The sequence below is a fragment of the Podarcis erhardii genome (assembly GCF_964252035.2).
Source record: "Podarcis erhardii genome assembly, chromosome: 5".
Classification (NCBI taxonomy): domain Eukaryota; kingdom Metazoa; phylum Chordata; class Lepidosauria; order Squamata; family Lacertidae; genus Podarcis; species Podarcis erhardii.
Window position 1 is genome coordinate 22,076,523 of NC_138509.1, and position 26,707 is coordinate 22,103,229.

The window sequence follows — 26,707 nt, forward strand, 5'->3', positions numbered from 1 at the left end:
TTGTATTTTTGTCTGCTCTTTATAGCTTTACAATTGTTGATGTTCTAATTCTGTTGAAACCCACCCTGGCATCACATGCTGAAGAACGTGCTAAAATACATATGTAAGTAAATAAGTCTGGAGATTTATTTATTATCCTTTTCAGCAACTGGTCTACCCACCCCAATTGTTTGCATAACTCATAAATTTCCTGGGTGCAAGAAAGCTGCATCTTTTAAAATTGTTTTTGGCATAGATAGTTCACTGTAAGCAGATGCTGTGTCTCACCAGTTGCATAGAGTTGGCTGCCAAATACAAAGATCATATGCATGGAGGGAGGGAGCAATATTGTGTCAACAGGCTGTGCCCCCAGTCTGTGAACATTCATTATAATGTGTGTCGAGAACTCTTATGTGTATAGCTGTACCCACGAAGAACTCTCTTTCTCCCAGATGCAATTCCTGGGAAAGTTTTGCTAAAGAGTACTTGAGCTAATTGGCTTTGGAACTTATTTTTTATTAATGGGTACTATTTTGGTTCATCTGGATTGACTGCAAAGGCAGGGAGGGGGCTGTCAAGAGTGTTCTACTAGAAGCCGAGATACTGGGAAAATTCTGAAAAATACTGTTGGCTGCAGTTGCTGCATGTTTTGCTTGTTGGAACTATTTCACATAGTGCAGAAATGAAGAGTCTCCTAATGTTCACTAAGAGTCGGCTATTTATTTTCTGTGATGCTTTTGAAGGGGATCTGCACATATTAAAGTGTGTGCTGAATATCACACATTTGCAGGAGCTGCAAGTGTATCATATGCTTTCTGATATAACAATGGCTGCCAGGCATTTGAAAAGTAGCTCAGGGTATCCATGGGGATACTGCATCACCTCTGCAATGCCTGACCTCTCATGCATCATGTTATTCATGTATGTATGTATGTATGTATGTATGTATGTATTGTGAGGCCCTCATGGTCCCCTCCAAGCCTTATGAGGAACAGTTGAAGGAGCTGGGTATCTTTTGCCTGGAAAAGAGGAAACTTGAGAGGAGAAAGGATAGCAATAAACACAGTTTTAACAATGAGTCCGTAAGTGACTGTGGAGGCCAATTCTGGATCCACACGTCCTTCCACAGTGGGGACATTGTTTAACGGGCAGGAGTTGATCATGGTGTGGATTTGCCAAGTGTGCTTTCCTCTTAGCACGTTTCTCCACTTTAGCAATACAATGGTACCTCTGGTTAAGAACTTAATTCGTTCTGGAGGTCTGTTCTTAACCTGAAGCTGTTCTTAACCTGAGGTACCACTTTAGCTAATGGGACCTCCCACTGCCATTTCTGTTCTCATCCTGAAGCAAAGTTCTTAACCCAAGGTAATATTTCTGGGTTAGCGGAGTCTGTAACCTGAAGCATCTGTAACCTGAAGCGTCTGTAACCCGAGGTACCACTGTGGGAGCTTTGTGAACAGGTGAGGCCCCAGACTTCAAACACCCCAGTTCTATGGATATTTCCCTGCACCTGGAATTCATGACAGTTGTGTTCAATGGGGCTCACTTCCTGAGCAAGTGTTTCATAGGATCAATGGCCATAGGTCATATTATCTGGTGACATATTTCAAGGCATAGTGAAAAATACTTCATGCTACTCACATGTGAAAGTCAATCCTGTTCTGAGTTTTGTGTTGTGGTCTATTGTTAGGGGCAGGAGCCTCTGAGACAGGGCCAATAGGTGTGGATTTTGAGGTACCTCAAGTTATATGTTATTAATGTATTTTATTTCTACCTTCCTTAACAGCCTAGGGGAAAGTGGTGGATAGTGTTTTAAGTGTGGTGTAGGCAGGGACAAATCAGAGATGCTAAAATGATATTATTGGTGGAGAGCCTTCTGCAGATGGTGCAGTTCTGTAACCAACATAATTATCGGTCCTGGAACAATTATTTTATCCTGAAACTGGGAGGGGAGAATAGTTCTCCTGAAGTGATAAACTTTTTCTTTTCTTTGGCCTAACTAAACTTCAACAGCATTTCATCTAATTTCTTCCCATGGTGTGAATATTAGGACCACACAAATTCCTCTTTTTCCTAGTAAGCCAGCCATGTGTGCATGGTATCATGTTCCTTAAGAAACCCATTAACCCCAATAACTGTTTCAGATACTCCAGTATTTCCCTAGTAATCCTAATTTTAGTTTAGTGGCTTCTCTCTCTCAGGCTGAGCATTTGGAAAACCATAAGCAGATAGAACAATGCTGTTTGCTTTGTGAATTAGATACTGTGGCTTCCAAACGTTGTGGGGGCAAGCATCTGTATTTTGTCTTCTGCTCTCTGTGTGAAGCAGCACTGTGGCAAATCAGTCTCTTGTATGCATAATTTAACATTAGAAGGCCTAAATCTAGCTACAAGCAAATTGATACCTCCAAGGAGTGCAATTTGCATATGGGTTTCAGACCATCTTGTGTCCCTCATGCCCTACATAATTTCCCTTTCCCTCGTAATTGTTGTTTTCCACAAAAACGAACCAATTATTCTACTGTTCTGTGGGAGGTTTTATAACCTAATCCCCTCTCCTCCGCATGAGAGCCACAAGATGCAAGGTCCTGTCTAGCGATTCCTATCCCACTGTGCCCTTCACAGCCCTTGCTGTTTCTGCTCCTTCCTTCCAAATTCTTAACCCCCACAGCCCCTGCTGCTGCATCTGTTCTAACAGCCCCTGTTGCTTGTTCCCATGACTTCCTGGGACCTCCTTTTCAAGGCAGTGTGCTGCTCCCATTCCTCCTGCCCTTCCTCTTAGACTCTCTTTCTGCTAAAAGCACATTTTACATTTTTAATGAGGTTGCTCCCCAAGATGGCCTCCTTGTGGCAGCTGTGGGCCAAACAGAGAGATCTGGTGGTCCTAATTATGACCAGGGGCTAAAGATTCCCCACTCCTATTCTGCACATTATGGAGGGAATGTTGTTGTTGTTGTTGTTGTTGTTGTTGTTGTTGTTGTTGTTGTTGTTGTCGTCATCATGTGTAAACATAGTGTGTGGTGTCCCTTAACAAAAGCATGCAATTGGAAAGGAAGCAGAATGGCACAATCTTGTGCCTTACACGCAAATGAGGGTTTTTCTTGTCCTTTTAATATTGAGTCACAGTCTGAACTTCTTACCAGAAGTTGTGATTGTGGCCTCTACATTAAATAGTTTTAAGGAAAAGATTGGAGAAATTCCTGGAAGGCAGGCCTGTTAAAGCTACTAGCTATGATCCTAAGTGGAACTTCCATGATCAGAGGGCATACAAGTGAGTATCAGAAACTGGGGATAAACAACAGAAGATGTGCTGCTTGAGAGCTTTCAGAGACATCTGAGTGGTTGCTTGCTCTTAGCAAGAGAATGCTGTGGTAGATTTCTGCTCTTCTGACTTCTGCGCATGATGTAACTTTTCTGAAGCAAGTGATCAGATACAAAAGAGTAAATCCCAGAAGCATTGTATTACTTTTCTGATACTTCAAAACAAAAGGGGGGCGGTTAAATGAGAGAACTTGAGAAAGTGTTTTATAAGATTTCTTCTTTGAACTGAATTTTCTGGGAAAGGTATACGTTGGCATTTCCAAGAATACATTAATAACCGTTTAAGTTACATAATAGTTGCTTGAGCAGATGAATGGTTTTGATTACACCTTAATGCAACACTAGTGCTAATAAAAGATGTACCTGTCATTTCTTATCTTAATGCTTCTTTAAAAAAAAAAGAGGAAAATGAAAACAACACAACCTATTATTAATTGAGATTTATAGCCTGCCATAGCCAAAGGATGCAGTGCAGATTACAACATTATTTAATTTTGGAGTGTATAAGGAAGCTAAAATGTGATTGGTAATTCCATGCAAATTCACAACCAGCAGAAATGGGCTCCGGCTTCCAGGTCACTTCTACAGCTGACAAAGGGGGGCGGGAAGGATGACATCCATTGAACGTCTGAGATCTGTTCCTTCCTGACCTGAACCACACCACTCGACAGATCAGTGCCGCTCCAATATATTTCCTGCAACAGGTGGGAGCTCTCCATCTTCACTGTTTTGGGGCCAATCTGCCTTAAAAATAACTAAATTTTAGTTTTGATAGCAATTAGCTATTCATATTCAGTTGTTCTTAGCAGTTTTAAGAAAAAACTGTTTATTGGGTGACTTTAAAAGAAGGGTAGACATATTTATGGAAAATAAGTCTATTAATACATGCTGGTTCGGTTCTATCTCCAGTCAGAGGAAATTGGGCCTTTGGCCTGATCCAATATTTTAAAGAGCAAAATCTCTAATTTTTGTGTTCTCAAAACCTCTTCCCAAATTCTCTGGTTGACTGATCCCTGAGCTCAGATCATCTGTGTTACTAGGTAGGGAACTTATAGGTGGCAGGGTTATTTTTGCCCGTTACAAGACATAAAACTTGTTATGCCCATGTATTTCTTGTTGGTAGATGTTCTTGTTGTTTAGTCCTTTAGTTATGTCTGACTCTTCATGACCCCATGGACCAGAGCACGCCAGGCACTCCTGCAGTTTGGTCAAACTCATGTTTGTAGCTTCGAGAACACTGCCCAACCATCTCGGTAGATGCATATATCTAAATCATTCCCATATGATTTCAGGAGGCACTTTTGTGACTTAAACTAATACTTAAGTTAGAATTGCTTCTGATATTAGTTTTAAATGCAGGAGTGCCACCTGACAAGTTCTACAAAGGACATATTTTTTGCCCCTATTTTGATTTTTATCCATTTGTAGATAAGGGGGGATGGGAATGGTTGCTCCAAGTATAGCCACTAAAATGCATGTAAAAAAAAAAAAAAGTTTCCTTCCTGAAGTCTCCAGTTTAACTTGCAGAATGCTCTGCTCATCCTAGAAGCATCACAAGTTCTGTCTTTTGACTTCCTTCTGTATTCCACAGATGTCTCACCTCTGAATTTGAGTTCAATTAAGTTTTGGTTGAGATTTTAATACTGTACATCTCTGCTCCCTACCATTGTGTGGTGTTTAACATAATTAATATGCAACTTTTGTGTGTGTCCTGCAAAGGAAGCCTCCCTTTGTGCTACATTGATGTTTCGGGTTCAGTTGGTAGTCAGTCAACTAGCCTTTAATGGATTAGTTGTTGAGAGAAATTGTACTTGATGGTGCTATAATTTAAAAACAGACTTATTTATTTTGTCGAGCAATCCTGGTTCTGATGTATTACTGTAATCATGAATGACAAAGAAAATATAAAATATGGCCTTTCAGTCTATCAAAGTGTGTTACCCTTTGTTTATTCATATGTAAATAAACTTTCACTTCCCTCAGTACACAAATAAAGCAGTTTTTTTAAGTTGATAATATGCAAACAAATGTAAGCTTAGTTGATAAATTAATAAATGTACTGATAGGGTTGCCATATTTCAAAAAGTAAAAACCAGGACACCCCGAAAACCTAAAAGTTAGTTACAAAAACGCTCAAAAAACAACAATGGTGGACTTGCCAGATCTAGGACAAAGGGCTACCTTTCGGAAATCCCCCCCCCCCCCGACATCAATTCTGTCTTTGAAATCCCAGTAATGTCTGGGAAAATCCAGACAGATGACAGCCCTTGTACTGGTTAAAATTCCTCAGACCCTTGATACTAAATTAGAAGAGCTTCAGGCTAAGGTCTTTCTTGTGAATCCTTCTCCGCACACTTTCAGGAGGCAAGTGAAACGTCCTCCCACCCCAGTCAGCTTTCAGACTGTGGAATAAAAACTTTCTGCTTTCCTGTATTTCATGACAGCTCTGTTCATTAAGTTTTATTGCTGCTTTTGTGCTAATTTTTATTACTTGGACAGAAATTATTACTTATTTTCTTTTGGTAAGGTGGCCAATAAATGTTAAAATACATCTATAAACAGCTGGCCTCTCTGCAGAGACTTCTGTTCTCTGTCTCTGTGCCTAATCCTGAAGTAACATGGGCAATGTGGTTTGATGCCATAAAATCATGGCTAATGGCAGAGAACAAACCCTTAGATTTTCTTTTTCTTTTTAAAGTTTTCTCTCTCCTCTGAAAATATGAAGTTTAGCTAATTAGGAAAGATTTGCCCCATACGTCAAATTGTAGGAATTTGATGTTCAGCATACAGGCTTTTTAAAAAACAACAGAGCAAGCGAAATATCTGTGAGAAAGGGAAAAAATGATTAACAGCCATGCAGATGCTAACCTTGGTTTTCAGATTTACTGCCATAAGATTTGAAATGTAAATCAGTCTGATAGCTGTCAGCTGTCAGCAGCTATAACTAATAGCAGCTACATGGTACTAACAGCAAGATTGTGCATCTGCCTGATGTTTGGTAACACTCAACATTTCAAGCATATGACAGAGTATGTCAGTTATGTGTGGGTGTCAACTGCAGTGCTGTTGCCCTAGAACAACAATAGGCCTAATGAGTTGATATATCTTGCCAGTCACAGAATCTTTGATCCTCGCTGAAACTGCACTGCTTCTTCCTAACTTAATAACTTCCGTGTCATCTCCTCCATCACATCTCCACCCACTTTGAGGAAACTTGGTTACAGGTTACAAGTTTGGGGGCGGGTTTAGCAGTGTGGGGTGAACTTAACTTGTCCCCACTTGGTGGGGACACCCCACCCAAACTTCTTTTACCCACAAGTCTCCAGTGTGAATAAAGTATTGCCCTCTCATTTGACTTCCAAATGTCTTCATGTGGCATTAAGGGGAGTGAAAGGCGGGATATCAAGTCCAAACTCTTCCTCCTCGTCCTCCTCCTCCTCTTCTTCTTCTGTCTCTCTGGAGCCTTGCAGGGAGTACTATTTTTCTAGAAAAAGAGGTGCTGGAACTCACCATAAACACCTCTCTTACAATGGCAATGACACCCACCTGAGAATTGCAGGAACTGAGTTCCAGTGAGTTCTGGCTGAAAAAAAGCCCTACTTGCAAGTTTAAAAAGTATTGGGGGAATGCACCCTAGCAGCATCTGGGGTTACATTCACACCATACATTTAAAGGTCTATTATACCACTTTAATAGAATGTTGAATCCTGTAAAAATTAAGTTTTAAAGGGTGCTGGAAATTGTAGCTCTTAAGAAGCTACGATTCTCTGGGGAAAAGCCATGGCTGTTAATAGTGCTTTAAATGTATGGTGTGATCGTGATCTGGGTTTAAGAAGGAGGAGGAGGAGGAGGAGGAGGAGAGTTTGGATTTGATATCCCACTTTATCACTACCCGAAGGAGTCTCAAAGCGGCTAACATTCTCCTTTCCCTTCCTCCCCCACAACAAACACTCTGTGAGGTGAGTGAGGCTGAGAGACTTCAAAGAAGTGTGACTAGCCCAAGGTCACCCAGCAGCTGCATGTGGAGGTGCGGAGACGCGAACCCGGTTCACCAGATTACGAGTCCATAGCTCTTAACCACTACACCACACTAGCTCCCATTATTGCCACATTTAGTGTTGCCATATTTTGAAGAGCAAAAAAGAGGACACATTTGCTGATTTTACCTTTAACAATGGACTGCTATGACGACTCTCATTTTACATACCCATGAAAAGGAGGGCGTGTCCTGGAAAAAGAGGACATATGGCAGCCACAAAACCAAGCACAAAACTTCCCTCAGAGAAGACTGCTTATTTCTTTCTTTAATTGTTCATCTAAGAATTTTAGAAAACACTCCACAACAACACTGAGCTCCGACGTGACTTCCGGTTACCGGTACTTGTATCGGAGCCCCGACACGGCCTCCCAGATGATGTCGGAGGCCCTGCCAGGCCTCTGAACGCGACATCTGGTAGAAACCAGAAGTCATGTTTGGAGATCTCGCGAGGTCTTGGACTTAATCTCCGAGACCCCACGAGGCCTCAGAAAAGCTGCCCTGCCACTGCCATGTGACATTGTGATGACACAACATCATGACATCACAATGTCGCATTATATCACAGGCGCTATTGAGCACCCATAACCTGGGACCCAAGGCAGTGTCTCTGCCAAGCAGTTTACATAAATTGAAAGCATGCCCAGGTAAATTACTAATAAACAAACATGGAAGAGGTCATTTAAAAAACTGGATAATGCTTTAAATGTTCGTTTTTTTAAAAATAACCCTTTTCAGAGGTAACAGTGACATGTGTCTCAAATATTAATTCTGACTGGCAAAAGAGTGTTCCTCATCAAAGTTCAGGTACTGCTTCCATAAAGTCTGTACTCACAAAGTATATCCTTTTATTTTGTTTCTGCTCTGTTGGCTACCTAACATATTTCATCAATATATGAATTATAATAGTGATGATGGGGCAGGCTTGCAGAAGAGCTAAGTGCAGGACATTTAAATAGAATGTAAAATTCCATCTTGGTTTGATTGCAGAGATTATCGTTACCTATTTTCAGGTTCCAAGTTCTATGAAAAAGGAAGGAGTGTGGAGAGGAATTCAGCCGAGTAGCAGATATATAATGAATAGGAGATCCATGGAGACTGCTGTCATTCAAAATGAAATCTTACAAAACTACCTGATTAGATTCTGGCTGCTATTTCAAGCACCATCTCCAGGGCATAGGTTTTGAAATTTTGGCACAAACTAATCTGGCTTCTAGGACTGAAGCAGCTAATCCAAAGCTTGACTGAAAATCCTGTCACAATCCATTTTTCTGATGGTAGCCCAATTCAATGAAAATTTGATCTGCGTTTCCCGATTTGGAAACGGGAATGTCAAGATTCAACAGTGCTGCTTCTGTAGTTCTGGTGCACATGATGTACCAGTGCATGACAGCCATTTGTTTAAGACTGTGGAAGCTCCCTGCTTCTGGTGATGGGGTTGTCTTACTGATTTGCAAGGGACTAGAAGTGGGTGGGAGCATATGCTATGAGCACTGTGTTTTTTAAACAGGCTATATGCCTCTCCAATAAGAATTTCTACTAAAAGCCAAAGCACCAGTTGGGATATAATTATTTCTGGACAGGTCACATGTGAGGAGGGAGAAAGGTTGTTTTCTGCTGCTCCAGAGAAGCGGACACGGAGCAATGGTTCCAAACTACAAGAAAGAAGATTCCACCTAAACATTAGGAAGAACTTCCTGACAGTAAGAGCTGTTCGACAGTGGAATTTGCTGCCAAGGAGTGTGGTGGAGTCTCCTTCTTTGGAGGTCTTTAAGCAGAGGCGTGACAACCATATGTCAGGAGTGCTCTGATGGTGTTTCTTGCTTGGCAGGGGGTTGGACTCGATGGCCCTTGTGGTCTCTTCCAACTCTATGATTCTATGATTCTATGATTCTAGGTCCTCCAGAGAATGACCACGTTACAATGGTTGAAATTATTCATGTTTGAAATTATTCAGGGGTCAGGAAAGAATGCTTTTTTGGGGGGAGTTGCAACTAACAGGGGGAGTTTCTTACTAATTCCTTCTTTTTAAAACAATTTTTAAACTAGCCTCATTCCCAGAGGTATCTGATGTACTAAATGGAAATTGGCCAACTGCAATTGGGTGTCAAATTAGGAGTGGCTCTTTTGCTCCATTCACAAAGGAGTGCTATTTAGGGTGTCAGGTTTGTGGTCATGATGTTAGGCCACCTGATAGCTTTTAAGTCCTCCTGCTTGTCACCTTGGCATTGCTGCACTGAATTTTCAAGTGTTCAGATGCGAAGGCAGAGGGTGTGGTCTGCACCATGAGAGAGGGAGCAAGCAAGCAAACCATACCCAGCTCCTCACCCTCCCCTGCTTCACTGCTGCTGCTACCAAGTGAATACCCCACCCCTCCAACTGCCTCCACTGAACAGCCCTTTAACCTTTGTGACGTCTTAAACACTAGACTAACCAGCTTGTTACACCAGATAAAGTAGTGAATGCAATGGGGGGGGCAATAAGACCTCACAAATTTATTTTAGAAACAGCTTGAACAGTTCATAAGTTAAATATAAAGATCACAGAGGAAAACACATCCAGATAAGCGTAGACTGCTGCTTCACTAACCAAGCCAATAGGTAACAATTTGTATTCCTCAGTACAGCATCTGGGTCACTTTGCAGCTTTTTCTTGGCTTCTTTCTGCTACAGCGTTCCAGTATTGTTCTCTAAACTCTTCCACAGTACTCCACCTGTCTCACAGCATTTTAGCTCTTTTTCCTTCTTGCAATATATCCTTTCTCTGTCAGTTTATCTTTTCTTTATTCTTCAACTATTTTCTTTACTTACAAGTATTTCCCCTCCCAAACTTTTTGCCAGTCTTCTTGAAATCTGTTAAGCTTCTTTTTTCCTCCTGAAATATTTTGCTTTCCTTTCCCTTTAACTGTCATTTTCGTCCTGTGTTGAACTTTAATCCTCTTGGTCAGAGCAACCACTAAAACAAAAGCAACCCTTTATCAATGTAACAGATCCTTGATGTAACAGAGCACATTCACCACACTTTGTGTATAATGTATATAATCTGAATGCGATGTAGTTGGATACAGCTCTTAAGTAAGTCATGGCCAGAATGAGATTTCAGTTGGGATTTTCTGAATTGAGTTTAATCATCATGAGGTGTAGACTCACAAGGTTATTAATTGGGAAGTAGCTGTGGCTAACCTCAAAAGCAGAAAATTACTGCTGTGCTGGGTTCCTCTCAAAATGCGGCAGTGGGAGGCCCCATTAGTTAAAGTGGTACCTCAGGTTAAGAACGGTTTCAAGTTAAGAACGTACCTCCAGAGCAAATTAAGTTCGTAACCAGAGGTACCACTGTATCTTATTGAAGGAAGTCTTTCAGAACTCTCATGCAGAGTTGTCTGGGATAAACCTGTCAGCTGAAGTAATATGTATCACACATTGATTGTCCCTTGCTTTGTCTGGTCTTCTGCAACTTGTGCCAGAGTTTAAGTGCATTGTCTGGCTCTTGATGCTCCCCCCCCCCAATAATATGGAATATCTTCTGTAAACTATATACAAAGGAATGTTTCTAACTGACCTCCCCCCCATTTGAAGACACTTGAACAGCATGAGATGGTTGTGGATTAGTCCTCAGTTTTGAAAGTACCTTAAGAAGCAAGACTTTGGTGAACTTATAGGATGGTGCTTATAATTTTGCCAGTCCAAAAGGTGGAGCACTTGTTTCAGTTTCTGTTTCCTGAAATCTATTAAGTTTCTCTTACTCAAATCCAGCAATGGACATACAATTGCAGAGGACAGTCTTCTATTTGAAAAACATCCTATATTTGAAGGGGTTTTCTTTCCAAGAGTGTGAAGACCCAGAGGTCTTGGAGTTGTCCATCTGCAATTTCTTAGCACTTGCACAATAGCCTGAGCAGGCAGGCACACAGGTCACTGGACTATGTTCTCTGAGATGCATTGTATTTCAATCTAAATTGTAGTCATTGCTTCTAAAAGTTCGTGGATACACAGAAATGAGAAAATGCATTTTTATGCAAATATCTGCCCTCGTTCATTCTATTTGAGGGTGATGCATGTCTTCTTGCAGTGTGTGACTACCCTAGGATACATAAAGAGAATTGTTCCAAGAAACACCATGTATTTTAAAAATGCAGCTCTTTGTGCTGTGAGAAAATATTATCTAATTATTAACTGATGTTCTGAATGTGAGGAAGTATGTGGATTGATGTAAGCAAAGAAAATGATAAGTCTAGGTGTGTAGGTGTCTAAGCAGAAATGTCTAAAGCTAGTTTTAATTGCTTGCCATTGGAGGTACAGTTTGCAGACAGAGCAATCTGTGCACAGTATTTATTTTGAAACTTGTAGATATTTTGTCAATAATGTAAGTAGCATCTGGTAAAATGTGCTATCAGCTTTTCCTTCCATTCAATATCGTAGAAGTTTCTTTTCCTTGCTAAATTATCTAGGAAACAAGCATAACAATTGAAGCAGCGTGTAAAATGCTTATCTCCCTAAAAAATCCAAAGTATCTCTTCCCCCCATATCTGTTCTTAGGCTAAATTTACACATGCAGCAGAATGAGGTGGCACAGTCCCAAAGTGGTAGAATGGGCTGTGCTACCTAAGATGAGCGATGCCATTTTTAGTGCTGTCCTGTTCTTTGCAAATGGGAAGTGGGTGGCGCTGTGGGTTAAACCACAGAGCCTAGGACTTGCCCATCAGAAGGTCGGTGGTTTGAATCCCCACGACGGGGTGAGCTCACGTTGCTCGGTCCCTGCTCCTGTCAACCTAGCAGTTCGAAAGCACGTCAAAGTGCAAGTAGATAAATAGGTGCCGCTCTGGCGGGAAGGTAGACGGTGTTTCCGTGCACTGTTCTGGTTCACCAGAAGCGGCCACATGACACGGAAGCTGTATGCCGGCTTCCTCAGCCAATAAAGCGAGATGAGCACCGCAATCCCAGAGTCAGGCATGACTGAACCTAATGGTCAGGGCTCCCTTTATCTTAATTCTTTGCAAGGAACGAAGAATGAAAACCACTGCCACATCAAGGAGAAGCTGTAGCCAGCCCCTTTCCCTGCTGTGCTAGTTTTCTGCTTGCAACTAGTTAAGCTGGAGAGAGATTTAAGCATGTTACTATAATAGAAGGAAGGAAGAATAGCAGCAGGAGGATGTGATGGAATGCTGGGTGATGTCTGAGTGAGTGGCAGGTGGTGGCAGTTGAATGAGAATGACAGTTGAGTGGAGATACATATCTGAGCAGACACAGAAGAGAGTGAAGGGGAAGAAACTGAGGGAGAGAATGAGGTAAAAGTTATGGTGATGGCTATAAGGAGAAATATCAAGTTCTGTTGGGTTCGGATATTAGAACTCTTTATTTACTCTTTATTTACTATGAACTCTGTTCATATCCTTGATCTGATGCTTCCTAAACAAAATAATGTTTACGATTTTATCTACCTATGTTCTGGCCAGTGTGGATTTTGAGTTTAGGATATCACACCCCACAATATTTGTGTATGTAGTATAAATTAAGTGGTGGTGATGATGATTAATCTACAGATGTAAAGGAGAAGTAGAACTATAGGTTATCAGCATATTGCTGACAACATACTCCAAGACTCTAGATAATCCCACTAAGCCGTTTCATGTAGGCATCAAGCGGGTGTGTGCTAAAACAGAACCTCACAGAACCTCACACTAAAAGCTCTTTGGGAACAAACAATGTACCTCAAAACAGCCATCCAAGTAGACCTGGAACAGAATGATGCGTCTTACTCCCAACTCAGACAGCCACTCCAAAAGAATGCCATGGTCAATGGTATCAAAAGCTGCTGAGAGATCCCAATCTCTCTCTCTCTCTCTCTCTCTCTCTCTCTCTCTCTCTCTCTCTCTCCCATCTTTCTCTTGACAGTGCTTATCAAAAAGAGTAATCGAGTCAGTAGTTACCATACCAAAACAGAGGCTAAATCCTGATTGAAATGGATCTTAAAAAAACAAGTTTCATCCAAGAGAGCCTAGATAAAGGAAGTGTCCTGCTTCTTTCTTTAACTCAGTAGGTGATGACAACAGATATTGTGTGAACCAGTCAGGAATGTCTAGATTCAATGTGGCAACTGGGTGATTTAGCAAGTGACCTTGAGCAACCAGGCCCATGCAAGAGAATCCTGGAATGTCACAGCGACTTCCCCATTGCAGTTGATTTTACCAGCTCATTTTCACCTTATTCTGCCACAAGTCTAGATCTATTCCTAGTGTAGGCGTCTTAAAATAGTCTCTTTCCTCTTCGGTAATAAGATTTCCCAAATATCACATATTGCATGCTGATTAGAAAAAAAGACTTTCAGCTTCCTACACCTTCTTCAGAATGGATATGTGACTCTCAAAAGCCAAGTCCCCCACAATCCTTCTGTAGCTGGCAGATGGGCAGCATGACTGTGTAGCTGAATGATGGGGAAGTAGAACCCCCGGCCAGCCCACTCCTTTGTTGGACAGCTCTAAGTTAGGTGTCTTTCTGGGACATTTAGAAGCTTCCTGTTGTTGGACATGAGTAGCCATGGCCTGATCCACATATTTTTATGCACACTTTCCCCTACAATATGCATTTTTGTAAACATGGTTGGAGAACTGCATCGCAAAATTTGAACAAGTGTTTGGATTGTAATTGAAAACTAATAAAAATTATTATTAAGTAAAAAAAACTGAACAAGTGCACGTTTTGAAGGATAGCTGTATTTCAGTTTGCATATTGTTTCATGAAGTGCAAATTTGATAGATTTGACTTTAAATTTCTACCAAATGGAATTTGTCTCCCATCCCTAGTAAGGAAACAGATGTTAGATGTGCCTTTTTAATGATTCTTTCTTTACAGATGCACATCTGTAAAGGTATTGTCTCTTGCATTTAATTACCCAGGAAGAAATATTATTTGTGATAATTGTTCAGTATAGTCATGGAAGCATCTGGAAGAGTGGCAACCAATTTGTTAATACTGATACAATATCTGACACAAAGGCAAGGATACTGAGATTCCTCTTCTGTATTTTGAATCATTCACACTATTATTAGATCAGAATTTCATTAATTCAAGGTCAGTGTCCCCCCAATACATTTCCAGAGTGGAATGACAGGTACCAGAGAAAGAAGATAGTTTGCAGACTACTATTACACTGTTTATGCTGCTTCTGTACTGTCATTGCACTCAGAGAACTTTAGTTCTACCATAATTTTGCTCTGCGTGTTGTCATTCCAGTGGTGTACTTAACCTCATTCCACTCTGGATCATTTAAAACTACAGAGCATGATGTGATCTTACATTACACAAGTTTATTAGATGCCAGACTCTCAAGAGTAAAAATACCCTGCAAAGAATTGAATCTACACTTGATTCCATTCTGCAGGCTGAACATCTTTATCTAAACATAAGCTGAGTTTGGAATCTTTTGTCACCTGTGGGGATTTGATGGCACATTTCCAGACAAATTTAGCAACATGCTGCTGGGCTTATGGCAGAGATTCTGAAGACAGAATAGGTCTGATTTCTTATTATGAAGGAAGTGCATTCCCAGCTGGCGCCCATCCTAGTACAATTTGCTCTAAACTTTGTTGCTCCTGATACTAACTTCCAGTTCAGGCTCAAAGTGGGTGTGACATCTGTCCCATTTCAAGTCAGGGTCTGAATTAACCCCTCTCCCTGATTGTAGTATACCTCCCTGAAATCTGCACTCCGTGATAATTCTCCTACCCCCGGTTGATCAGTGATACTTTAGGATTGCAGAAAGCTAAATTGTGGGGAGGGTTTAGTAACCCTCTGCTTTATATGTAATTGGTGCAGATCCATTTAAAGAGACGATTCTGCTGCCATTCTTTCAGGTTTGCAGCTACTGAAGAAGGAATCTCTTTCTAATCCAGAAACAGATGTGCCCTTCAGGTATTTTTGGATTCTAGTTCCCATCAGCCCCAGCCAGCATGGCCCATGGTCAGGGATGATGGGAGTTGTAGTGTAACAATACCTGGAGGTCACCATGTTGGCAAACCCCCTTCTAACACATCTATTCATGTTGCTTAGCAGAAATAAATATCAGAGCAAGTTATATTGAACACACCCATTCACAGTGATATTACAGACTCTCCTCCATTGTTCTTCTATCTCTTTCGGGATTCTGAAGTAAAAGATTCAAACAGGCAGTGAAAAGATTAAAGGGGTGGAAACAAGAGGAAACAAGATTTTTTTAAAAAATATATATATACACATAACATAAAATGAATGATGTATGGATCCCTTTATGTGAAAGGATTCTGAGAATAATGTAAAAGTTTCATAGCCTGATTGTATATTCCCATACCATTAGGATGTCAGAATGATAGATGCTGTAGTGAATAATAATTTTTTAGACATTTTACCTTGGAAGATGGAACCAGCTGAGGGTTAAAATTGTATTATTTATCTCCACCTTGCCTTTCTCTGAAGCAGATTCCTTGACCCACTTCTCTGCTTCTCTGGAAAAGGGCAACATTGTCAGTGAGATAAGCTATTAACAAGTCTTTGACAACAAATAGCTTTTTTTGCAACTAAACACTTCTGTGGTGTTAGGTTGCACACACATGCACACACACACACACATTCCAACTGCACATGTTTTAATAACAAGGGATGCTTTTCTACATCAAGTGTATAAAAGATATGACTATACCTGCAATGCTGTACACACTTACAATGGAGCAAGCCCCATCAAACTCAATGAGTAGATAAGCATAGGTTTTCACTGTAAATTTCTCTATGCCACCTCCTCATACTACCTGATTAAAATCTCACAAATTCCTGAGACTTACTTTGAATGTTTTCTTTTTCTTACCTGATCTTCAGAAGGGTAGCTCTGTTAGTCTACTGTGGCAAAAACAACAAAGGAGTCTTGTGGCACCTTAAAGATCAATAATTTTATTATGGCATAAGGTTCTGCGGACTAGAGGATCCTCAAATACCTGAGGATAGCATATAATGCTTTTGATGAAATGAACTCTAATCCATACAAGTTGCTCCATAAATCTAACAGATGTTTCCCCCTTATTTGTACCTGTAACCATGAGAAAACAGAAGGAGATGGTTGAGGGTACAATGCTTCATCTTGCCTGACCAATCACTGCCCCTTCATCTACTACCCCTGTGAAATTTCCTGTGCTAACATGGTCTGGTTTGCAAGTTGCAACTATGTAGGGCCATATCCTCAGTAGGTTAGAGCTGTTGGGATACTGCCAGGGAGTCCAAAGGCCATCATGCCCCCACGCCAATGCCGACGATCCAACGACCTCCCATAGAAACGCAGTATCAGTCAATTAGCGACAAAAGCCTCAGAAATAGCTTCCACATTCCAAGGACTGGTGCACACTCTATCAGCAGAGTTCGCACAGTGAAAGATGCACTCAGGAGAGCATTATTTACAACTTTATTCAGCGTTGGTCAGAACAAAGAAAAACATGACTGCCTTCTTTGATGTTCAGGCGCAGAGAGAGAACGAAATGAACAGGAAATACACAGACTCTGTGACTCACAAAGCCTGCTCCCTTTTAAGGTGGAACGGAAATATCCTAACAAGAGCGTGGTGCTGGCAACGGCAAGGTTGCAGGTTCGATCCCCATAAGGGACAGCTGCATATTCCTACATTGCAGGGGGTTGGACTAGATGATCCTCAGAGTCCCTTCCAACCCTACAATTCTATGGTATCTATAAGTCTTTCCATTAAAGCTGCTGTCCTGCATGCAAGGATATCATCAGGTGGGAAGAACCTGTGCATTTGTTCCTCCCCTTGCTATTCTGATTTTTAAACTTTATTGTAGCACTGAAGGAAACAATCAGGGGAGAGGTGGCTGCTGCAGTAAAAGGAATACACACAGAGCATTTTATAACCAGCAGCATCTCAGTGGGGGGGGGGGAGGTCTAATGCCAAGATCACGCCAGTCTCCTTGCTATGATTGTAAATGGGAAGAGATGATTTCCTTAATGTAAGTAGAGCCCAGGACATTGTTGCTAGGATACAGTGGTACCTCGGGTTAAGTACTTAATTCATTCCAGAGGTCGGTTCTTAACCTGAAACTGTTCTTAACCTGAAGCACCACTTTAGCTAATGGGGCCTCCTGCTGCCACTGTACCGCCGGAGCATGATTTCTGTTCTCATCCTTAAGCAAAGTTCTTAACCCGAGGTACTGTTTCTGGGTTAGCGGAGTCTGCAACCTGAAGAGTATGTAACCCGAGGTACCACTGTATTGCCATAATAAAAGGCAGATGAAATTGGCCCTGGAAACAAGCCAGTAATCAGCCGATACTTGACACAGTGAGTTTGTTGAATGTCTAAGGCACAGATGGAGGACACTTTCTCACTTAAGGGCCTTCTGAGCAACCTTTCAGGGTCACATGCCAGTGGTAGGCAAAAGTCGACAGTGAGTGTCCCTTTGCACAGCAGGCTACTTTCTACACACACTCCATCCAGACAATCAATAGGCATTTTCAGAGTTCAGGGATGCATTCTGCAGGTAGGGTTGTCAGATCTGAGGCTCTGACCTGGAGTTGCAGGAATCTGGCTGCCATCTCAGGGCTTCTAGGAGAAGGGTTAAAATGTTAGGAGGAAGAGATACAGAACAAATGTGGTCAGCTATTTTGTACTTGGCCTAAATGCTGCTTCTATTTTCTCTACACCCCTTGCAGCAATGTCCAGTAAGCCACACCTTGGGGCACACAGCATGCACTTCTGACATCATGCATCAGGAGGAGGGAGACCCGCCACAGCCTCAGGAAGGCCCACAGAGGCCCGCCTTAGGTCGCAGATTATTTCAGGGAACCCTCAGCCCCTCACCCCGCAGTGGTGCCCCTTTTGAGGCACTAGGCATATTAAAACTTTCCCCCTATTGTCTAAGATGATTCCCACAAGCCACCACTAAAACTAGCCTCTGTTCTGTCAGGCATAATCCCTATAAGCACATTTCATTTCTGAGAATAATAACTGTAAACTGTAGAACAGAGCCTGAGGTGGGTTGTGAGTAGAAATAAATGCCCACAGATGATTATGATGGCTGCATTCATAGTAAAATATTGGGGATGTTAATATTGATAAGAGAAATATGGCAGCCATCCAGCCCCACCATTTGCACACAATGCTAATGGTAAAGGACTATGAAATATTTATTTACTACTTTTGGCAAAGCAAAATGTCAAGATGCACTCCCCCTTTTTTAAAAAAAAAAGGGGGGGGAGGCGCAAGTGTCTGCCAAACCTGTCAAGATAATGCGAACACGTAACAAAATTTGTGCTGAGAGCAAAACACATAGGCTACAATTGGATTCAGGTTTGAATGAAGTGATGAATGTAGCAGCAAGCCTTCCAAAATTGTCAAGAACTAAAGCTTCCAGCCTTGTTAGCAGACCAAGATCAGCAGTATAGGACATTGAGCTTTGTAGATATAAGAGTTCCCCAAGGCATATGAGAAGAACTTAAGTATGTTTACTTTTAGTAAAGAAAGGGGGGAAAGGTTAAGAAAGGTCATGATGACTGTTTGGAAAATATTTCTGAAGGATTTCTAGATTTCAGTAAGTTCAAAGAACATAATAAGATATATCACTGATTGGATTCTTTGGTAACAATTCTCCTGTTTTTGTTTTCCTGCTCCCCTCCATCTCAGGATTTCCCAAAAGTGTTTTTTTTTGGGGGGGGGGGAGCAAAGTCTGTAGCCAAGGGGAGGGGGCAAAAAAGCTCTCTCTTTCTCTTTTCTGTTAACAACTTTGTTGAAGGTTTAATAACACAAATTTACAATCAGTTATCATAATTAAAACGATAATTCATGCCATTTAATGTCAAGATTATTAACACAAATGACCTCCCATGAGATCTGCTGAACCACAATGAGGCATATTAGTATACACTTCCTAATAGATTTAGTCTTATTACGAGTACATTTCAACAATTATTGTTGTATTTATTTCAAAATTAGTTTGAAATAAATATAAATAAATGAAGAAGGTAATACTAACAAAGCTTTTTAAAAAACAGACTCCTTCACCAGGAAGAGTTAAAACATAGACCTTCTCTTTGCTCTGCATAATTCCAGAGTAAGAAATTCCTTAAAACGAAGGTAGCCAATGTGGTGCCCAATGGACTACAACTCCCATCAGCCCCATTCAGTGTGGCCTGGGATGATGGAAGATGTATGTGGTCTACAATGTCTAGCTGCCATTTTGGTTACTCCTGCCTTAAAACACCCTTGGCTTTTGCCTGCTCTCTCTCCATGCTGTTTTCCCTACTTCTTGTCCTTCCTCACAGTTTGATAAGCTTGGGAGAATAGGGAAGGAGAGAAATTGGCAGACACAAATGGCAGTGACAGTAGAGGAGCTTCCCAAAGAACTCTGGTGCAGAGGTACAGGTTTTGTCTCCCAAAAATTCACCAAAAAGATTGATAAAGACCCAGTCAACTAGATGTGGTGGGAGGTAGTGAAATCTTCCTAGTCTTACAGTGCCTATTTGCAGTAATATCATTTTCAACTGTATTTCCCCCCAAATCAGCATCAGCTACACAGTTGTTGTTTTTTAAAGTAAGATGAATACACTCCTTATAATCTGCCCTGATATCTGCAATGATACAGCAGAAGACATACAGAGGGGTAAATAATTTTAAAACATTATTTGAGCATAATGATAACTTTAGCTATCCAATGTTAGTCATACAGTAGACCTGTTGAAAAAATGGACACGAGTAACTCAAGTCTACTGATTTCTGTGGATTTGCTCTGTGTATGATTTAGTTGGTTATCACCCCAAATGTAATTCAAACATAGTATTTCTGTGGACAAATCTATTATATAGTTTAGTAGGTGGCACTGGGTGTAGCTGTATCTGGAGAGAGTCAGGAGTTTCCTGTTGCTGTTCCTAATGAAGAGAGACAACAAAGTTCATGTCTAGTTTCCTGCCTGTTGTGTCCTCCAAGCTTCCATGATGGCAAAAATACAGACTGATAATTTATATTACTTTTTGGTAGTGGAGGGATATCATTACCATCAGTTCAAAGTGAATTTTGCATCTTACCAATATGAATTGGGTTCCTTTCAAGATGAATTGAATGGGTGAGAGTAGGTGGAGCTTGAGTTTAAATAGGTAATATTTTATCCATAAAGCTACACACTGGGGTAATCACTATTGTCTACTGTTCTGCACAATGTCATCTCTGTTTTCTTGTCGATGGAACTGCCACAGGGAAATTCTGAGCTTGATTAAGAGTGGTGCCTAGAGTTGAATGCATAAATCTAGAGGAAATTGCCTGTGTTTTGTGGGTACTAAAAATGTTCTCATTTGTATTCAGTGGCAAGCTGATATATTTGTGTCTCTTTTGGCAAACAAGGCACAGCTATGTATTGTCAGGGGCTATCTTGCAACATTTCTAACCCTTTCTTTCATTTAGTATTTGGAAAATGTGTGCCATGCCACTGTTGGCATGAACCTGTTCTCCTTAAATGCTTGTTTCATATCAAAAGTGAGAATGATAAAGAATGGTATTATTCACTGAGTGGAAAAACAGGGTTTTTCGTCTGTCATTTAGTGCGAGGGATGGTTCTCACATTACACTTTAAATATGTTGGTATGCTTTGATGAGTCACACCTCTGCCTCACAGATATGCACACCAAGTAAGCTTTGGTGATTTAACTATTCTTTGTGCAGTTATGATGATCACCTCCTTGCGAACCTCATTCCAAAATCTCACTGACTTTGGGCAATCCTGCCACAGAAGAATACAACCCCAGCAACAATCTGAGCACATTGCAGCTAGTACATGTGTTGATCTCAATGGGCTTTGTGGATTTTAAATATATATACTGTATATATTTCCTCTGATGTATGCAGGATTAGAACACTGCAGTTTCAACATTGTCTAGGTAGAATTTCCTCCCTATTTATTTAGACCCTCCCATTTATCATGCATTCATGTACAATGTACAATGGATCTCAAATGGGAGGTAGACCAGGGCCCCTTACCAGACTAAGACAGCCCCAGGTCTACCCACTGTAATCAAGTAGGAAGACTGACCTTAAATCATGCCCATCTTAGGCAGTCCCTAGCAGTGTTTCTCAAACTTGGGTCCCCAGCTGTTGATGGACTACAACTCCCATCATCCCTAGCTAGCGGCGCCAGTGGTCAGAGATGATGGGAGTTGTATTCAAACAACAGCTGGGGACCCAGGTTTGAGAAACACTGCCCTAAGGTGCTTTGGCCTCATATTTTTAGGGCTTTGCGGATTAACACAAGGCTAGAGAGGTGTCTCCCTGCACAGCACGTGTTGTCGGTGGTCAAGACATTGAGAGTGGCTGTCTATAAGGGCAGACTGAGTGGCTCCTGCCCTGATGCAAGTGTGCAAGAAGAGAGGGAGAGGGAGAGAGATGGGAGCTGCTGCTGCCTGTTGCCATGTCTTTAAGCTGAACAAAACCTTGAGTTAGAATGTCACCTAGAGGCGAGAGTCAAGTTGAGTTCTGCTTCTCTGTCTTTGTGAATGAAGGTTCTATGTGAATGGTGGTTGGCTAAGGGGTAGAGCCAGGGGGAAGAAGAACCCTCTCCTAGGGCAACACCTGCAGGTAGGTCTGGGAGTGAGGGCTGTGAGGAAGGGCTGAAAACCCTTGTCAGTCAGAGGGGTGAAGTATGTGGCACACTGTTCTGTCTGAGGATAAGGCAGCTTCTTGCTCTGTCATGAATGCTCATCTATCAGCTGTACTTCAATGAATGGACATGTGGTGATACAGATGTTCCAAAGCTGGAACAGCCGCTTCCCAGTTCCTAAATTGTGCCTCTTTGCCCATGCTGTAGAAGGGCAGATCTGGGTATTGTGGGGATCTAATTGGGATTAATTTAGATTGCCATGCTTTTTATGCACCAAAACATATCGCAGAGTTTTGCAGTCATATGGATTTGAGGTTGTGCCTACGACGGAAAATTATTTGATCCTATCAGTTCACCTCCATTCAAGGCTTCTCTTTAGTATTATATAATTTAATTGGTGCAACTGCAAAGCTTCATAATATATGTATTTTCAGATGTGGACTTTCCTGCCCCACCCCCTGGTGGATTGTCCTTTTCTGCATTAAATTACAAGCAAGCCATCCATTCTGAAAATATTCTGAAAACTAAAGTTATTCCTGAAAGTTTGCCATTTCCCATGCACTTTTTCTGGAATTGAAATCAGAAGCACCTGAAACATAAATAACAGCTGGGGGAGGACTGATGTTCACTCCCTCCACTACTCCACCTAAGAAGGACATCAATTAAGATCTCCATTTGCCCTTTGGGGCAATATTTTCATAAAGAGATCCAGATACCACATAGTTAATTTTTAACCCTACAACCCTCCACAGCACACCAATTAACCCCCTCCCCTTTTCTTCTGGGATATTGTCACGAAACCCTTACAGTACTTGTTTTGACCAGAGTCAGTAATGGACGGATAAAATAAAATGAAATATTTATATGGAGAAGAAACCCCTCTGTCAAACTACTCTCAGCCCTTTTATAAGTTCCTTGTCCATCTGCAGCCACAAGAGAAACTACTTTCAAAGCTCTCTAAGGAAAATAAGGAATAAGCTCTTCTAAAAGTCAGTTTCCAGTATACCTAACATTTTGCCCATTTTCCATTTTATGAAATATATTCCACAAAATTGTGCTGGCAGTTTCTGGTTTTCTCCCCACCCCCACCACCTTTTTTGGAAATGTTCCATCTTTTGCATAAATCTCCAGTGGTTGTCAAGCTTATTTTTGTAATGCAGAAATGAAAGCACTGTATTACAGTTGAATGACTACCAGGGCACTGGGCACTTGCTGCCCTTCTATAAAGAGAATGATGCTCCTGAAATTACTATAATTTCACATTTCCAGAAGTAGGATTCACCCCACCCCCGTAATATGGTGTTATATCCACCAGAGAGTGGCTGTCAGATGAAATCTAATTGAATGGAATTGGATTGTCATTGTATTGCATGTTGAGCGTGCAGCCGTTTTAAAGTGCTGATTAAAAAATAGAATGTAACTTCTTACTATTTAGCTCGGCGAAGGAATTCATGGTAAATGGGTAATGGAAAATTAAAGGCTATCTTGACATACAGAATGGCATTGACTTAGTTGAGGATGGTGAGCCAGAGTAGCTGTTGTTCAAGCATGTGCAATGAAGGTTTTAGGCTGTGGCAACTGTGGAAATAATAAGAACATTGTTTGCAAATGACCCTTCCTGAAATTTCAGTGCACCCAGGAGATGAAAATTGGTGACTTTAGCTAAGATGTTCAGGGTATACATTCTCTTGCTGTGGTATCACTAAACCTATGTGTTCCCCGTTTCTCCATTTCCATCCAACACTTTTGAAATGCTCTCTGGTTCCATTCCTGCCTGGTCGCAGCCTAGCTTTAGTTTCATGGAGTGCCTGAGTGTTTAGGGACTATAGGCAATGTAGGGAAGAATTGCTTCTAGATTTTTCCGGGAGAGGTAAACGCCAACATAAGAAGGAAGTTGAATGTAGCCTTCACCATAATGAAGAGTGGTCACAACTCCTCCATGTGGGCATGGCCCAAAGTAGAGGCTTCGATGGGAGTGTATTTCATAGTTTAACTACATGCTGTGTGATCTCTATTTGTATCTTACTTTTCTACTCAGGAGCTTAAGCTTGTATATGTTTTCCTTTTCTGTGTCTTTTATATTTACAACAGCCTTCTGAGGTAGGTTATGCTATGCTAATATATGCACAGATCTTGTCAATAGATTCTGGTGGCTGGCAATGAATGAAGGGGCCTAATCCACCTGCAGTGTACTAGGCCCAGAAAATTCTGTTGGCATCCCTGACAACTACTACATGTCAGAGGAAATGTTGTGTTGTAGCCTCCCCTCTTACATACTAGTTTGTGCTGGATTTTCAGGGGCTGGATCCCTGGCTGGTTCTGAACGTTCACTTGCAACATTTGATTTCTTGAAAGGGGGTATTTAGCTCCCGTAGAGCTGATATGTGACTGTAATTTGAGCACCGAAGAGTCATCAGTTAGGCAATACAAGAGAACCATGCCATATATTTTGAATGTTTTATTTTGTAGGACCCAGCATACAGAGTGACTTGTGTCATGTTCACATTTTAGAGGACAAGGTTTTGCAATAATCGTCTTGAAGGAGATCAGTTTTGTAAAACTGAAACCTGTGTTTTCGGTAATCCCTGCAGTGGTTTTCCTTTCTTAGTTAAAAATGTGCTTGCTCTGGTTCTCTTTAGAGCACCATGTTCCAAGCGTCCCCTTTCAAAATGATGTTGTAACAAAAATATGTGTGGTCTTGGGAGAAACAGACAAATCATATTGTGTGGAAAACCTTTTCATCTTGTAACTACAATGAATGCAACATAAAGCAAACTCTGGAGAGAGCTTTTTAAAAAATGTCTCTTCCACATTAAGTAGCCATTTTTTTTACCTGGTCTTTGCTGTTTGGTAGTCGGTAGTCCCGCCCAGTGCTATTTTTCTAGAAAAAGAGGTGTCAGAACTCACCATGAACTTGTTCTCTTATAATGGCAATGGTGCCCACCTGAGAGGTGCCGGAACTCAGTTCTGGTGAATTCCAGCTGAAAAGGGGCCCTGGTTTCTCTCCTGTTGCATGGCATTTCAGTTACCCTCTTCTAGATGTGCTCAACTTGGCAAGTTATCACAGTTTAAAAGGGTTGAGTAAAGCTACAAAGGGAAATGATTGTGGTGGTAATTAAAAGTTCTCTCACCTTGCAACCTGGTTGACTCCAGTATTGGGATAATACTGACTAGGGTTAGTAGGAAAAAACAAAATAAAAAAATTCCTTCCAGTAGCACCTTAAAGACCAACTGAGTTAGTTCTAGGTATGAGCTTTCGTGTGCATGCACACTTCTTCAGATACACTGAAACAGAAGTCACCGGACCTTTCTATATAGTGAGAAGGTGGGGAGGGGTATTACTCAGAAGGGTGGTGGGAATGGGTGATTGGCAGATAGCTGCGATGAGCCTGTTGACGACTCTTAACGACTGCAATAGGTCTAACAGGAAAAAGCAAGGGGTGAGAAGGTGAAAAATGGCTTTGTCATGTATATAGAGATAAGAATCCAATGTCTTTATTCAAACCAGGTCTCTCCATAGTTTTAAGTTTGGTGATAAGTTGCAATTCAGCAGCTTCTCTTTCCAGTCTATTTCTGAAATTCCTTTGTAATAGAACAGCTACTTTGAGATCTTGTATAGAATGTCCTGGGAGATTGAAGTGTTCTCCTACTGGTTTTTCTGTCTTGTGGTTCCTGATGTCGGATTTATGTCCATTTATTCTTTGGCGTAAGGTCTGGCCTGTTTGTCCAATATAGAGAGCTGAAGGACACTGTTGGCATTTTATGGCATACACAATGTTAGACGATGAGCAATTAAATAGTCCCGAGATGGTATGTGTGATGTTGTTGGGGCCAGTAATGGTGTTGTCCGGGTGTATGTGGCAGCAAAGTTGGCATCTGGGTTTATTGCAGGCTCTGGTGCCAGTGTCCGTGTTAAGTCTGGTTATAGTATTATTGTGGGTTAGGAGTTGTTTAAGATTGGGGGGCTGTCTGGAGGCAATGAAAGGTCTTCCTCCCAGAGCTTGAGAAAGAGAACTGTCATTGTCCAGGAGAGGTTGTAGATCTCTGATGATGCGTTGTACTGTTTTAACTTGGGAGCTGTATGTGATGACTAGAGGTGTTCTGTTATTTTCTTTTTTGGGTCTGTCTTGCAGCAAGTTCTCTCTGGGTATCAGTCTGGCTCTGTTGATCTGTTGTCTAACTTCATCTGCTGGGTATTTTAGTTCTAAAAAGGTTTGCTGTAGATCTCTTAGGTGAGAGTCTCTGTCTGTAGAATTGGAGCAGATGCGGCTGTAACGTAGTGCCTGGCTATATACAATGGACTGTTTGGTATGTTTGGGATGGTAGCTAGAGGCATGTAGATATGTTTGTCGGTCAGTTGGTTTACGGTATAAGGTGGTGTCTATGCGCCCATCCTGTATTTTTATAGTAGTGTCCAAAAAATGTATTTCTTGCATAGATTGATTCATTGTTAGGTTGATGGTGGGGTGAAAATCATTGAATTTCTGGTGGAAGGTGTCCAGGGTCTGTTGACCATGTGTCCAGATGATAAAAATATCATCAATGTATCGCAGGTACAAGAGAGGTTTGAGTGGGTAGGAGTTTAGGAAACGTTGTTCTAAATCCGCCATGAAGATGTTGGCATACTGTGGGGCCATGCGGGTGCCCATTGCTGTGCCGCTGATCTGAAGGAACAGGTCATCACCGAATTTGAAGTTGTTGTGGGTAAGGACAAATTGGCAGAGTTTGGTAGCAAAGTCCGCTGTGGTTTTATCTGAAATGGTATTC

General features: G+C 41.3%; 1 protein-coding gene and 1 long non-coding RNA gene across 3 annotated transcripts in view; one reads left to right on the plus strand and one right to left on the minus strand.

Annotated features, from left to right (window-relative positions):
• The window catches only part of NRG3 (neuregulin 3), a 619,340-nt gene that overhangs the window by 219,660 nt on the left and 372,973 nt on the right, over nt 1-26,707 (plus strand). The window lies entirely within an intron of this gene.
• Nucleotides 3,726-7,844, minus strand: LOC309341680. Its single transcript, XR_014156528.1, has 2 exons — nt 7,573-7,844; nt 3,726-3,980 (listed from the first exon to the last, which is right to left on the minus strand). It is a non-coding gene; the product is annotated as an uncharacterized lncRNA (long non-coding RNA).